Consider the following 16,733-nt stretch of genomic DNA (forward strand, 5'->3'; position numbering starts at 1 on the left):
AGCACTCCTGGAGACCCAACCAGAAGCAGAGTAGATGGGGGAAGGAGCCTGGCTTCTTCCCTTCAATCTCCTATCTGGGCTTCGCATTCTGTACTGAACAAAAATGGCAGCCAATGGGCAAAGGACCTTGGGAAATGTTTTTCAGAGATGAGCTCCCTCCAGATAGAAGACAGCAGGGATATAGGAATAAGGTGTCATATACAAGAATATTAACTATTTGGGGATGGTAAAATATTGGAAACTAAATGTCTATCAATATAAGAATTAATTTTTTCAATGTTATAGATTAATACAGTAATGGAATACAAGGCCATGGTTAAAACAAATGAACTAGTACCACATCTATTAACATGCATTTATTACCTAAACCATGCTGTTAAAACAAAGCAAGTCACAGAAGATCATATACAATATTATTCACATGAAGTTTTAAAACATTTTATTTTATTATTATTTTTTTAAAGATTTTATTTATTTATTTGTCAGAGAGAGAGCGAGCGAGAGCGAGCATAGGCAGACAGAGTGGAAGGCAGAGTCAGAGGGAGAAGCAGGCTCCCTGCAGAGCAAGGAGCCGGATGTGGGACTGTGGGACTCGATCCCAGGATCATGACCTGAGCCGAAGACAGCTGCTTAACCAACTGAGCCACCCAGGTGTCCCAAAGTTTTAAAACACTTTAAAGAGCTAATTATGTTCCATGGGGGTATTATTTGGGATTATGTACATAAATAGCAAAAATAAAAAGATATACATGGTTTTTTGAAAGATTTTATTTATTTAAGAGAGAGAGCACAGAGGGAAAGGGAGAAGTAGACTCCCCACTGACCAGGGAGACCAATGTGGGGCTTGATCCCAGGACTCTGAGATCATGACCTGAGCCCAAGGCAGATACTTAACCAACTAAGCCACCCAGGCGCCCATGCATAAGGGTTTTTAAAACATATATATCTTGGATAATAACCCTTTACTGGATACATCATTTGCAAAGGTTTTCTCCCATTAAGTCAATTTGCTTCTGGTTTTGTTTATTGTTTCCTGCACTGTGCAGAAGCTTTTTATTTTGATGAAATAATTTATTTTTGCTTTTATTTCCTTTAGCCACAGGAGACCTATCTAGGAAAATGTTGCTATGACTGATGACTGCCTGTGCTCTCTTCAAGGATTTTTATAGTTTCAGATATTGTGTGTAGGTCTTCAATCCATTTCAAGTTTATTTTTGTGTTTTGTGTAAGAAAGTGTAAGAAAGTTCATTCTTTTGTATGTTACTGTCCAGTTTCTCCAGTCATCCATTGAAGAGACTGCCATTTTCTCATTGTATATTCTTTCCTCCCTTATCAGAGATTGACTGACCATATAATTATGGATTTATTTCTGGCTTTTCTATTTTTGTGCCATACTGTTTTGATTCCTACAACTTTATAATATATCTTGAGTCTGGAATTGTTATCTTCCATTATTTTTTTTCATTTTCCAGATTGCTTTGGCGATTCTGGGTCTTTTGTGGTTCCAAACAAATTTCAGTATTGTTCTAGCTCTGTGAAAAATGATGTTGGAATTTGATAGGTATTGCATTAAATGTGTAGATTGCTTTGGGTAGTGTAGACATTTTAACAATATTGGTTCTTCCAATCCATGAGTATAGAATGTTTTTCCCTTTCTTGAGTCATCTTCAATCTCTTTCATCAGTATTTTGTAGTTTTTGGAGTACAGATCTTTTTGCCTCTATGATTAGATTTTCTCCTAAACGAAACCATTCCTGGCTATCTCTGTTTTTGGTGTAATCTGTAAAGAGGATTGTTTTCTTAACTTCTCTTTCTCTTCATTATCATCTCCTGCATAGAATTGAAACAGATTTCTACATATGGAATTTGTATCTTGCAACTGTACTGAATTCATTTATCAGTTCTAGTGGTTTTCTGATGGTGTTTAGGATTTTTATATGTAGCATCATGTCACTTGCAAATAGTGAGTTTTATTTCTTGCTTAGAAATTTAGATGCCTTTTATTTCTTTTTGTTGTCTGATCACTGTGGCTAGGGGTTTCAGTAAAATAATTGAATAAAATTATTGAATCAAAAGTTGAATAAAAGTGGTGAGAGTGGACATCCTGCTTCTGACCTTAGGGGACAGACTCTCAGTTTTTCCACCAATGAGTATATATGATGTTGGCTGTGGGTTTTTCTTATAAGGCCTTTATTCTGTTGATGTATGTTCCCTCTAAACCTACTCTGTTGCAGGTTTTTATTGTGAATGGATGTTGTATTTTGTCAAATCCTTTTTCTATATCTATTAAAATAATGTGTTTTTTAAAAGGATTTTATTTATTTATTTGACAGAGAAAGAGAGAGAAATCAAAGCAGAGGCAGAGGGAGAGGGAGAAGTAGAGAACAGGGAGCCTGATACAGGGCTTGATCCTAGGACCCTGGGATCATGTCCTGAGCAGAAGGCAGATGCTTAACTGATTGAGCCTCAAGTGCCCCAGAATTCTTCATATGGTTTTTATCCTTTCTCTTGAAAAATGAGAAGATATGAACAGACATACAGATGGCCAACAGACACGTGAAAAGATGCTCAAACTCATTCATCAACAGGAAAATGAAAATCAAAACTACAATGAGATATCACCTCCCATTTGTCAGAAAGGCTAAAATCAACAACACAAGAAACAAACATTGGGGAGGATGTGGAGAAAAAGGAACCCTCTTGTACTATTGGGGGTGGGAATGCAAACTGGTGGAGCCATGTGCAAAACAGTATGGCAGTTCCTCAAAAGGTTAAACATAGGACTACCCTACAGCGCAGCAGTTGTACTGCTGGGTATTTATCCCCAAAATACAAAAACACTAATACAAAGGGATACATGTACCCCTATGTGTATTGCAGCATTATTTACAGTAGCCAAATTATGCAAGCAGTCCATGTGACAGATGAAGAAGATGAAACATGCATATATATGTATATATATATATATACATCTTTATATATATACACACACACACACACACTTATATAATAGAATATTATTTAGCCACAAAAAAGAACAATATCTTGTCATTTGCAACAATGTTGATGGAGCTAGAGAGTGTTACCTTAAGTGAAACAAATCAGAGAAAGACAAATGCCATATGATTTTATTCATATGTGGAATTTGAGAAAGAAAACAAGCAAGCAGCAGGATGGAGAGGGAGAAGAGGAGGGAGGGGGCAAGAGAGAAAGAGAGAGAGAGAGGCAAGCCTAGAAACAGAATCCTAACTACAGAGAACAAACCATTGGTTACATGAAGGGAGGTGGGGGAGTGGGTTAGGTGAAGGGGATTAAGAGTACAGTTATGATGAGCACAGAGTAATGTATAGAATAGTAGAATCACTGTATTGTAAGCCAGAAACTAATATAACACTGTATGTTATCTACATTGGAGTTAAAATAAAAATCTTATTTTTTTAAAAAAGACATGCATGAAGGATGAATACAAAATTCAGAGTAATAATAACTCTGAGAGAGGTATAGAGGAAAATGGAATCACGGGGTTGTCCCCAGGAAACCTCCAACAGTATTTTAATGCTTTGTTTCTCAAGCTGGGTGAGCAATAATTACCTGTCCATTACATTTTCTTTCTACAGTTTGTGTCTGAAATATTTGATTTTTATTAAAAAGATAAGGAAGTGCTGGCATCAAATCCTAATGTTTGTCAAAACTCTATAACATGTTTATAAGAACTCATAACATACAGCTGGTATAAGAGATAGGAATGCTTCATAAATTGTCCATTAAGTAATTACTCCATGCTTCTGAACTTGTGAGCTTTCTTTTGAATAGCTCCACTTCTTTGTTTTGTCACGTATATAAAAAGCCAGAACAACTTGAGATGGTATTAGTGGCTAACATTTATTAAGCACCTACTCTGTACAAGAAACCAATCATCCCCTATATTATAGGAGAAAAACATGGCACCAAGAGATGAAGTCATTTTCCCGCCCAGCTGGTCAGGGACCGAGTGGGGTCCAGAGCCTTCTCTATACTTTCTCTTTTGCCCCTCCCAGAGTCTCCATTATGTTTCTGTCTCGTTTATGAGTAACTTTCAAACAAGTATGGGTAAAATAAACACTTCAGACAGATTCTAGAACTGACCACGATGAAAAGCTTTGTAATTTCTGAGACTGAAAAACAAAATTCAGAGAGCGTCCTTACAAGTGAGACGACCTTATCAGACCTGGCTCTGAGGCCCGAAGTAGCTCCCACCAGTCCGACGACCTCGGGTGAGCTAATCAGACCACCTGAATTCTAGTCTCGGCTCTACCACCGCCGACTCATAACTTAGCTTTTCTAAGCCTCATCACAAAACCTCGTTGAGTTTGTCTGAGTTAAATGAAAACAGGCACAGTGCCAGGTCTATAACCTCCCTGAGGCTGTTGCTTTCTGCGCTGAGCCAATGGTGCCCATCTCTTCCCACACTCAGTCATCTCCCATTTAACCTTAGGGGAAGGATTTATACCACAGAAATTGGCCATTTCCACATTTCAGGGGTTTTTGTTTGTTTGTTTGTTTGTTTTCAGAGGTGGTTGCCAAACATTTCCCTGAACCCTGTAAGTGTTGTTGGAAGTTGCTTTGCCAATTGAAAAGCACTATATATATTAGCTACTAGTATTTAAGCTTTCATAGGCAGCAGCACAAAAAGGAGAACTTTTAAGGGTGAATACACCTCCAGTAAGAAATTTGTTCATCTCTCAGAAAACCTCATGCAGTACACAAATTTAAGGCCTTCCTCTGCACCCCAAGTTGGTATGATGGGGCTCTGGGGAACCAGTGGTCTTTCCAGGGAGTCAGTCCAGCTCAGTGGGGCAGAGCTCCAGGGTCTGGTTATGAATGAGCTGATGGCATCTGCAACGTGTTACTTTTGACTCCTGTGCTGTATTCTTTTCTTTTTTTAAAGATGTTATTCATTTATTTGACAGACAGAGAAAGAGCACACAAGCAGGGGGAGTAGCAGAGGAAGAGAGAAAAGCAGACTCCCTGCTGAGCAGGGAGCCCGATCCCAAGGACCCTGGGACCCTGGGACCACGACCAGAGCTAAAGGGAGACCCTTAACTGACTGAGCCAGCCAGACACCCCATCTTGTGTTATGTTCCTCCTGAAACCTCCGTGAGTACAGACAACCTTGTCTTTGGTTTCCTTTGCCACTCCCTAACTGGGTGAGGGAGAATACCTTCTCAAGGTTTATTGGACAAAATTTCCCCCTTTTCAAAGGTTTAGGATAATACATTTAAGATTTTAAATAATGAGTATATATATTAAAAATGCCACATTTAATACAGGAAAGATACTGATGAAAACCTAGAGGTATAATGATTTCTGTGATTTTTTTCTTCTGAACAGCACAAGAATGTGGCTACTCTGAGAACTGCCCTGTGACATTGCTTGTATAAATAAAATATTAAGTTTCTCAGAAAGTGGAAAATCCTCAGCATAACAAACACCTGAATATATTTTACTAAAATTTTCAGCAGCCTCTTCCCTTGGACACATTTAAAAAGCAATTGCAGAGCAGAAATAACTGCTTTCCTCAGCACGCTCTCAATCAGAGGAAATGGGGTTGTAATGAAGTCTTCGCAGGCTGCTTCAGCCAACACCACACATAAAAACATTGCCTTTCCTCTTCTAATCACCGCGGGCTGACAGGCTGATTGGAAATTCCCAACTCAGAACATAAGCTCTTAGAATTAGAGAAAAAATGTTGCCAGCTCATTTACAGATCTACCTCCAAGGGTCCAGTTGCTACAAAGCGATGGACAAAATGTGCTCTGTATAAACGGTTTGCTCCATCCAATGGATGAGCTTACAGGAATCGGTATGGTTTCCATTTGCCCTCATGGCAGCAGAGTTAGACGCTCAATATTTGAAGGGTTTCCCAGGGAAGCAGAATCGCAGGTGCTGAATCATGCCCCTACTTGTCCTCAGCTGCCCGTCCCTCAGCCTGGCCCCACTAGAATGTCCCCCCTAACTATGCCGCTACAGTTCCCCTCCTGAAATTTCAGTCACTCATAGATCAACCTCGCAGCTGCCTTCTGTATTCTTATTTATTTAACATTTTTATTTTGATCAAATCTCAATGTCTCTAAGCTTGTTTTTGCCCTAAGCTCTAATAGATGTGGGAGCCCACATGATCTGCTGTCACACAGTGGCAGAAAATATTTGCAAAACATTTCTGATAAAAGACTTGTGCTTAGGGTACAGAAAGCATGCTTACAGCTCAGCGGCAAGAAAACAATCCAATTTAAAAATGGGCAGATTTAAACAAACACTCTACAAAAGACAATATACTGACGGCCAATAAGTACATGATAATATGTTCAATATCACCAGGCATCAGACAAATGCAAATTAAAGCCACAGCAAGATACTACACACTAAGATTTTAAAAGACTAATAGTTCAGTGTTGGTGAGGATGTCGAATAAACCAAAGTTTCATATAACACTGTATATAAAATGGCACAAATATTTGGGGAGGGAAATCTTGGCATTTTCTTAAAAGTTAAAACAGTATATTCAAAAGCACAATTATCTACCTAGTAAATACTTGTCTCTACCTTAGACATAGAAATATATACAGAGGGGCACCTGAGTGGCTCAGTCGGTTAAGCATCTGCCTTTGTCTCAGGTCATGATCCCTGGGTCCTGGGCCCATGTTGGGCTCTCTGCTCAGTGGGGAGTCTGTTTCTCCCCCTCCCTCTGCATGCTGTGCCCCCTGCTTGTGCTGTCTCTCTGTCTCTGTCAAATAAATGAATAAGTACAACCTCAAAGAAATATATACAGAATAAAACTTTTTTTTTTTAAATATTTGAGGGAGGGGCAAGCAGGTGGAGGAGCAGAGGGAGAGGGAGACAAGCAGGCTCCCTTCCCCGCTAAGCGAGGAGCCAGATAAGGGGCTCGATCCCAGGACCCTGAGATGATAACCTGAGCCGAAATCAAGAGTCAGATGCTTAACTGACTGAACCACCCAGGCGCCCATAAAACAGGGTGGTATTTTTTTTTTTTTAAGTTAAATATGTAGTTAGCATGTGACCCAGCAACTGAACATTTAGTTATTCATCCAAGAGAAAGTAAAATCCAAAGAAAGATCTGGACATGAATGTTCTAGGGGAGGGGGACTGTTCTGGGGGAATAGCGACCTTCTGTGAGCGACACCTCATTCTAAGAGCTGAGAGCTTGGGGGAGGGAGGCAGGCAGGAGCCCAGGGTGCCCTCGGCTTGCCTGGTATGGAGCTATTGCCTCATGAGAAGGACCCCAATCTTGGTCTGTTGCACCCAAGGTACAGCCCTTTACTCCGTGAGTGGTGACTGGGGGGCAAAAGAGAACCTTAACCAGGAAGGAAAACATATCTCGGCATTTTAGCCAGATCACCCTGGCATTGATTTGAGGTCTGCCAAACTGGCAACCTGGGGTGAAAAGAACTCTTCGTGAAGAGAAAAGCATAAAAGAAACCAACAAACTAGGGCTGGTTAAGGTTTTACTTTTCCTTTTTAAGTTATTAGTCAGAATTTTAAATATTGTAGACCAGAGTCTGGTTCATCTGGCTTATGAGTAGATACGGATCCAAACAGGCCAAGTTTATGGGCCAGAGGTGGTGGATCACAGAGGAAGTTGGAGCCTCTGTCAGCACGACAAAGCTGAGCATTCTGAACACGGGAGGGCCTCGCATTCCTCTCAATCAATCACATTAAGGTAAAAAGTGAGAGTCCATAGCAATATCTTGATAGAACACAATGCTCTTACCTTGGACAAGTTTCTCTCCATTCTATTTGTAGGCTGTAGAAGACGGAATGCTTCCCCCTAAAGGTCAGTGCCCTAATACTCACAAATTTTGAATATGTTACATTAAATGGCAAAAGACCTGGCAGCGGTAAGCAACAAATTTTACGACTGGGAGATTATTCTGGATTATGTGGGTGGGCCCAGTTGAATCACAGGAGCCTTTCAAATCACCAAACTTTCTCCAGCTGGGGCAAAAGATGTAGTGGAAGGGAAACGGGGCAATATTCAAAGCCTGAGAGGGACTGGACCAGCCTGTGGCCACAGAGACAGCATGAGAAAGAAGACAGGCAGCTTTTATAAGCAAAGACTGGTCCCCACCTGACAGCTGGGAACTGCATCCTACAACTGCAAGGAATTGAATTTGGCCAAAACCTTAATGAGCCTGGAAACACAGTTCTTTCCCAGAGCCCCCTGGGAAGAGTGTAGCCCAACAGACAACCTGATTTCAGCCATGCGAGGCCTTCAACAGAGGACCCAGCTGAGGCCCGTTATGCTCGGATTTCTCAACCATGAAACTGTTTTGGCAACAATAGAAAACTAATACATAAACCCATTTTTTTAAATTTATTTTTATTTTTTATTTTTTTTTAGAACCAAGCAAGCAACCAGAATTCTTAAGCAAAAGTGACATTGAATACAATCCCCTTTCCTCATTGCCAACATGTGACATAGGAGTCTTGGAGTCCTTGATCAAAAAAAAAAAGTTACCATCTATACTCCCACCTATGCCCTTCAGTATATGGCTGTAGACAATGGAAGTCTGAAGCTCTATCTAGAGGATTTTCTTCTACATAGTCTCTGTTAGAAAACCCTGGAGTAGAGAATGGCATTCAGTGAGATCAAGACTAACCAGGGTACCATCCTACCTAATCCAGTTGAGGGATGACAGGTGTGGAGAAGTCAGGTTGGAAAGGGAGATACCCAGACTGAATGGTTCTGAAGGGCCAAATAGGTGGAAGGTAGTCCCAGTGAATCCAAGAAATGCAAGAGAAGGGGACTTGGGGTGAGATGCCCATGGTGGGAGTTGAGTATGGGGGAGTTTGTGGAACATCCACAAGGCATCCAAGAGGTGCCTAGATATTGAAAAGTGAAGCTCAGTGATTCTCAATTAAAGACTACAATTTGGGCATGATTATTATATAGGTCCAGAAGATACTTATGGATTTCCTCTTGCTATAAAATACAGTAAGAGAGGGGATGAGTCAAGATGGTGGAGAAGTAGCAGGCTGAGACGACATCAGGTAGCAGTATATCAGCTAGATAGCTTATCAAACCATTCCGAACACCCACAAATCCAACAGGAAATCAAAGAGTAGAAGAGCAAAAGTTCTAGAAACAGAAAATCAACCACTTTCTGAAAGGTGGAGAAGTGAATCCAAAGCAACAGGAAGATAGACCGCAGGGGGAGGGGCCAGCTCCCGACAAGCAGCAGAGCAACGGAGCACAAAATCAGGACTTTTAAGAGTCTGCTCCACTGAGGGACATAGCTCCAGAGGCTAAACTGGGGTGATGCCCATGCGGGGTCAGCGTGGCCTCAGGTCCCGCGGGGTCACAGAAGGATCGGGGGTGTCTGAGTGTTGCAGACCTCATAGGTATTAGAGCAGGGAAGCCGGCTACAGAGACAGAGCGAGGAGCAAGCTCTCAACTCGGAGTTACCTTGAACTGTAATCCATGGCACAGGCCACTGCTCTGTGAGTGGGGTCCCCACAAGATCCGGGGAGAACCCCCGGAAGAGTTCAGGGATCTGCGGGGTTCAGAGACTCCAGGTGGAGCTGTGTGCCAGAAACAGAGATGCTTGGTCACAGGTTGGGTAAGCTCGGAGTGCAGCCGGAGGCTGGGGAGATGAGAGTGATTGAGCACTTTTCTCCAAGCGCACCTGGAGGCCAGGGAGACAGGAGTGATTGAGCGCTTTTCTCTGAGGGTGCACTGCAGAGTGGGGCCCCGAACTCTCGGTTCCTCTGGGCCGAAGATTGGGAGGCCGCCATTTTCATTCCTGTCCTCCGGAACTCTATGGAAAGCGTTCAGGGAACAAAAGCTCCCGAAAGCGAATGTGAGCGGATTACTCAGCCTGGCCCCTGGTAAGGGCGGTGCAATTCTGTCTTGGGCAGAGACACTTGAGAATCACTACAACAGGCCCCTCCCCCAGATGATCAACTAGAAATCCAGCCAAGACCAAGTTCACTTACCAAGGAGAACAGCGGAATTCCAGAGGAGGAGAAAGCAAAGCATGGAATTCATGGCTTTCTCCCCATGATTCTTTAATCTTGCAAAGTTAATTAATTTTTTAAATTTTATTTTTTTTTCTTCTGCTAATTTTTTTAAAACTTTTACCCTTTCCTCTTTTAACATTTTTAACTAGTTTATCTTAACAATACCTTTCATACAAAAATAATAATCTTTTTGAAACTTCATTATTATAATCATATTTTATCCTTCATTTTATCTAACTTTATTTTTTATATACACATAGGGTTTTTTCTTCTAAAAAATTTGGAGTACAACTTCTAATAGATCAAAATACACCCTAAATCTAGCACTGGGCTTGCTCTAGTCTCCAGCCCAAGCAAATTCTCTCCATTTTCTTTTTCTTTCTCCCAACCAACTTACCTTATCAACTGCTTTTTTATAAATTAAAAAAAATTTTTTTTTCATCTTTATAGTCATATTCTATCCCCTCATTGTTTTTACCCTTATATATGTTTTTCATTCTTTAAAATTTTGGGAGGTAGTTTCTCCTAAGAGACCAAAATACTCCCAAAATTAAGTGGGTGACCCTGTTCCAATTACCTAATATATATACATATATTTTTTCTTTATTTGTATTCGTTTCTTAAATTTTTTTTTCTGAACTTTTTTTTACTCCCTTTTTCCCCCCGATGATTTGGGGTCTCTTCTGATCTGGTTAAAGCACATTTTCCTGGGGTCTTTGCCACCCTTTTAGCATTTTATTTGTTCCTTCATATATTCTTATCTGGACAAAATGACAAGGCGGAAAAACTTACCACAAAAAAAAGAACAAGAGGCAGTACCGAAGGCTAGGGACTGAGAAATAAAAGAACTAAAATCTAACTGAGTTGAAATTTAAAAAAGCAATTAGTGAGGTGCAATCAAAAATGGAAGCTCTTACTGCTAGGATAAATGGGGCAGAAGAAAGAATTAGTGACATAGAAGACCAAGTGACAGAGAATAAATAAGCTGAGCAAAAGAGAGACAAACAGCTACTGGACCACGAGGGGAGAATTCAAGAGATAAGTGACACCATAAGATGACACAACATAAGAATAATTGGGATTCCAGAAAAAGAAGAAAGAGAGAGGGGAGCAGAAGGTATATTGGAGAGAATTATTGTAGAGAATTTCCCTAATATGGCAAAGGGAACAAACATCCAAATCCAGGAGATGCAAAGAACACCCCTCAAAATCAATAAAAATAGGTCCACACCCCGTCACCTGATAGTAAAATTTACAAGTCTTAACGACAAAGACAAAATCCTGAAAGCAGTCCGGGAAAAGAAGTCTGTAACATATAAGGGTAAAAACATTAGACTGGCAGTGGACTTATCCACAGAGACCTGGCAGGCCAGAAAGAACTGGCATGAAATATTCAGAGCACTAAACAAGAAAACCATGCAGCCAAGAACACTATATCCAGCAGGCTATCATTGAAAATAAAAGGAGAGATAAAAAGCTTCCAGGACAAAGAAAAACTGAAAGAATTTGCAAACACCAAACCAGCTCTACAGAAAATATTGAAAGGGGTCCTCTAAGCAAAGAGACACTAAAAGTAGTAGATCATAAAGGAACAGAGACAATATACAGTAACAGTCACCTTACAAGCAATACAATGGCACTAATTTCATATCTCTCAATAGTTACCCTGAATGTAAATGGGCTAAATGCCCCCAATCAAAAGACACAGGGTATCAGAATGGATAAAAAAACAAAACCTATCAATATACTGCCTACAAGAAACTCATTTTAGACCCAAAGACACCTCCAGAATTAAAGTAGGGGGTGGAAAACAATTTACTGTGCTAATGGACATCAGAAGAAAGCTGGGGTGGCAATCCTTATATCAGATCAATTAGATTTTAATCAGATCAATTAGACTATAATAAGAGATGAGGAAGGAAACTATATCATACTCAAAGAGTCTGTCCAACAAGAAGATCTAACAATTTTAAATATCTATGCCATTAACATGGGAGCAGCCAACTATATAAACCAATTAATAACAAAATCAAAGAAACACATGGACAATAATACAGTAATAGTAGGGGACTTTAACACTCCCCTCACTGAAATGGACTGTTCATCCAAGCAAAAGATCAACAAAGGCCTTAAGTGACACATTGGAGCAGATGGACATCACAGATATATTCAGAACATTTCATCCCAAAGCAACAGAATACACATTGTTCTCTAGTGCACATGGAACATTCTCCAGAATAGATCACACCCTGGGTCATAAATCAGGTCTCAACCGGTATCAAAAGATTGGGATCATACCCTGCATATTTTCAGACCACAATGCTCTGAAACTAGAACTCAATCACAAGAGGAAAGTTGGAAAGAACCCAAATACATGGAGACTAAACAGCATCCTTCTAAAGAATGAATGGGTCAACCAGGAAATTAAAGAAGAATTTAAAAAATTCATGGAAACAAATGATAATGAAAACACAACGATTCAAAATCTGTGGGACACAGCAAACGCTGTCCTGAGAGGAAAATATATAGCAATACAAGCCTTTCTCAAGAAACAAGAAAGGTCTCAAATACACACCCTAACCCTATACCTAAGGGAGCTGGAGAAAGAACAACAAGGAAAGCCTAAACCCAGCAGGAGAAGAGAAATAATAAAGATCAGAGCAGAAATCAATGAAATAGAAACAACAACAACAAAAATAGAACAAATCAACGAAACTAGGAGCTGGTTCTTTGAAAGAATTAATAAGATTGATAAACCCCAGGCCAGACTTATCCAGAAGAAAAGGGCACCTGGGTGGCTCAGTGGGTTAAAGCCTCTGTCTTCGGCTCAGGTCATGATCCCAGGGTTCTGGGATCAAGCCCTGCATTGGGCTCTCTGCTCAGCAAGGAGCCTGCTTCCTCCTCTCTCTCTCTCTGCTTGCCTCTCTGCCTACTTGTGATTTCTGTCTGTCAAATAAATGAATAAAATCTTTAAAAAAAAAAAAAAAAGAAAAGGACCCAAATAAATAAAATCATGAATGAAAGAGGAGAGATCACAACTAACACCAAAGAAATACAAACAATATAAGAACATATTACGAGCAACTCTGTGCCAACAAATTGGACAATCTGGAAGAAATGGATGCATTCCTAGAAACATATAAACTACCACAACTGAACCAGAAAGAAAGAGAAAACCGGAACAGACTCATAACCAACCAGTAAGGAGATTGAAACAGTCATCAAAAATCTCCAAACAAAAGCCTCGGGCCAGACAGCTTCTCAGGGGAATTCTACCAAACATTTAAAGAATTAATTCCTATTCTCCTGAAACTGTTCCAAAAAATAGAAATGGAAGGAAAGCTTCCAAACTCATTTTATGAGGCCAGCATCATCTTGATCCCAAAACCAGACAAGGATCCCATCAAAAAAGAGAATTACAGACAAATATCCTTGATGAACACAGATGCAAAAATTCTCACCAAAATACTAGCCAACAGGATCCAACAGCATATTAAAAGGATTATTTACCACGACCAGGTGGGATTTATTCCAGGGCTGCAAGGTTGGTTCAACATCCACAAATCAATCAATGTGATACAATATATTAATAAAAGAAAGAACAGGAACCATATGATACTCTCAATAGATGCTGAAAAAGCATTTGACAAAGTACAGCATCCCTTCCTGATCACAACGCTTCAAAGTGTAGGGATAGAGGGCACATACCTCAATATCATCAAAGCCATCTCTGAAAAACTCACTGCAAATATCATTCTTAATGGAGAAAAACTGAGAGCTTTTCCCCTAAGGTCAGGAACACGGCAGGGATGTCCATTATCACCACTGCTATTCAACATAGTACTAGAAGTTCTAGCCTCAGCAATCAGACAACAAAAAGAAATTAAAGGCATCCAGATCAGCAAAGAAGTCAAACTCTCACTCTTTGCAGATGTTATGATACTGTATGTGGAGATCCCAAAAGACTCCACTCCAAATCTGCTAGAACTTGTACAGGAATTCAGTAAAGTGTCAATGCACAGAAATCAGTTGCATTTCTTTACATCAACAAGACAGAAGAAAAAGAAATTAAGGAGTCAATCCCATTTACAATTGCACCCAAAACCATAAGATACCTAGGAATAAACCTAACCAAAGAGGCAAAGAATCTATACTCAGAAAACTATAAAGTACTCATGAAAGAAATTAAGGAAGACACAAAGAAATGGAAAACATGGATTGGAAGAACAAATATTGTGAAAATGTCTATGCAATCTACACATTTAATGCAATTCCTATCAAAATCCCATCCACTTTTTTCAAAGAAATGGAACAAATAACCCTAAAATTTATATGGAACCAGAAAAGACCTCAAATAGCCAAAGGAATATTGAAAAAGAAAGCCAAAGTTGGTGGCATCACAATTCCGGACTTCAAGCTCTATTGCAAAGCTGTCATCAAGACAGTATGGTACTGGCACAAAAACAGATACATAGATCAATGAAACAGAATAGAGAGCCCCAAAATAGACCCTTAACTCTATGGTCAACTAATCTTCTACAAAGCAGGAAAGAATGTCCAATGGAAAAAAGACAGCCTCTTCAATAAATGGTGTTGGGAAAATTGGATGGCCACATGCAGAAAAATGAACTTGGACCATTTCCTTACACCACACATGAAAATAGACTTAAAATGGATGAAGGCCCTCAATGTGAGAAAGGAATCCATTAAAATCCTTGAGGAGAACACAGGCAGCAACCTCTTCCACCCCAGCCACAGCAACTTCTTCCTAGGAACATCGCCAAAGGCAAGGGAAGCAAGAGCAAAAATGAACTATGGATTTCATCAAGATCAAAAGCTTTTGCACAGCAAAGGAAACAGTTAACAAAACCAAAAGACAACTGACAGAATGGGAGAAGATACTTTCAAACGACATATCAGATAAAGGGCTAGTATCCAAAATCTATAAAGAGCTTATCAAACTCAACACCCAAAGAACAAATAATCCAATCAAGAAATGGGCAGAAGACATGAGCAGACATTTCTGCAAAGAAGACTCCAGGTGGCCAGCAGACACATGCAAAAGTGCTCCACATCACTTGGCAACAGGGAAACGCAAAACCACAATGAGATACCACCTCACACCAGTCAGAATGGCTAAACTTAACAAGTCAGGAAATGACAGATGCTGGCGAGGATGCGGGGAAAGGGGAACCCTCCTACACTGTTGGTGGGAATGCAAGCTGGTGCAACCACTCTGGAAAACAGCATGGAGGTTCCTCAAAATGTTGAAAATAGAACTGCCCTATGACCCAGCAATTGCACTACTGGGTATTTACCCTAAAGATACAAACGTAGTGATCCGAAGGGACACATGCACCCAAATGTTTATAGCAGTAATGTCCACAATAGCCAAACTATGGAGAGAAACTAGATGTCCATCAACAGATGAATGGATAAAGAAGATGTGGTATATATATACACAATGGAATACTATGCAGCCATCAGAATGAAAGCTTGCTATTTGCAACAACATGGATGGAACTAGAGGGTATTATGCTTAGCAAAATAAGTCAGTCGGAGAAAGACAACTATCATATGATCTCATTGATATGAGGAAGTGGAGATGCAACGTGGGGGGTTTGGGGGGTAGGAGAAGAATAAATGAAACAAGATGGGATCGGGAGGGAGACAAAACATAAGAAACTCTTAATGTCACAAAACAAACAGGGTGGCCAGGGGGAGGGAGGTAAGGAGAGGGTGGTGAGGTTATGGACTTTGGGGAAGGTATGTGCTATGGTGAATACTGTGAAGTGTGTAAACCTGGTGATTCACTGACCTGTACCCCTGGGGCTAAAAATACATTATATGTTTATAAAAAAATTAAAATTTTTTTTAAATACAGTAAGAGGAGGAATGAGGAAGAGATACATATAGAGATAAAGAATTTTGTGAGCTTGAGGTGATTAGAAGAGGATTGAAGAGAAAAATGTTTATAAAAGATGAGAAAAATTTTGGCTGGGGTGGAAATGACTGATATATTCACTAATAAACTACAGAAAGGTTGTGCCCAGAGAGTTTACAATCTCTCTGAGGAGAAACAGGAGGTGGCAGGCAGGCAGAAGATATAGAATGTTCCCGTTAACCAGCAGAGAGCGCTGGCAGCCAGGACAACTGGGTCCTGCCAGGCTCAGGGAATGGCGGAGGCAGGTAGAATGGGCTGCAAGAGCAGGAGGCCAGGGAGATAGGTCCCTCAGCCACCAGAACATGTGCAGCCACATCAGCTGGGGGTTTGTCATTTCAGCAATGTTAATATTGTGTTCCTGGGGAGTACCTCATTCAGTGAAGATGTGGCTATTTGTAACATTTTCAGGGAAATTGGAGACACCTCCCACCGTCCCCTTTCTGGGAAAACCGGGCCACTGTACTGAGTAAGAGGGAAAACTCTCAGTTCCTGTAGCAGCCACTTATGCATTCAACAGTTTCCTCATGAAAAGCTCACAGTGACTTTTCTGGATGTCCTTTGCTAAATCCCAGTCTGGGAAGGTACTTGGAGGCTGCAGGCAGCATGGGGGAGGGAAGAGAATGAATTGCCTACACACCAGAGCACCGAAGGGCTCCCTGCTGAACTGCCAGGTGTGCAGGAAGCAGCCAGCCAGGGAAGGCAGCATTTAGGACACAGTGTGCCTCTGGATGAGCTCAGAGAGAATTACAGTTTAACCCATCCCCAAGCTCCA

At 40.6% G+C, this 16,733-nt stretch overlaps 1 long non-coding RNA gene across 1 annotated transcript; it reads right to left on the minus strand.

The window, feature by feature from the left end:
- Positions 1-8,360: 8,360 nt before the first annotated feature.
- LOC309864821 lies at positions 8,361-10,814 on the minus strand. Its single transcript, XR_014311781.1, has 2 exons — positions 9,464-10,814; positions 8,361-8,492 (listed from the first exon to the last, which is right to left on the minus strand). It is a non-coding gene; the product is annotated as an uncharacterized lncRNA (long non-coding RNA).
- Positions 10,815-16,733: the final 5,919 nt, after the last annotated feature.

This window comes from Mustela nivalis, assembly GCF_964662115.1.
Source record: "Mustela nivalis genome assembly, chromosome: 5".
NCBI classification, from domain to species: Eukaryota; Metazoa; Chordata; class Mammalia; order Carnivora; family Mustelidae; genus Mustela; species Mustela nivalis.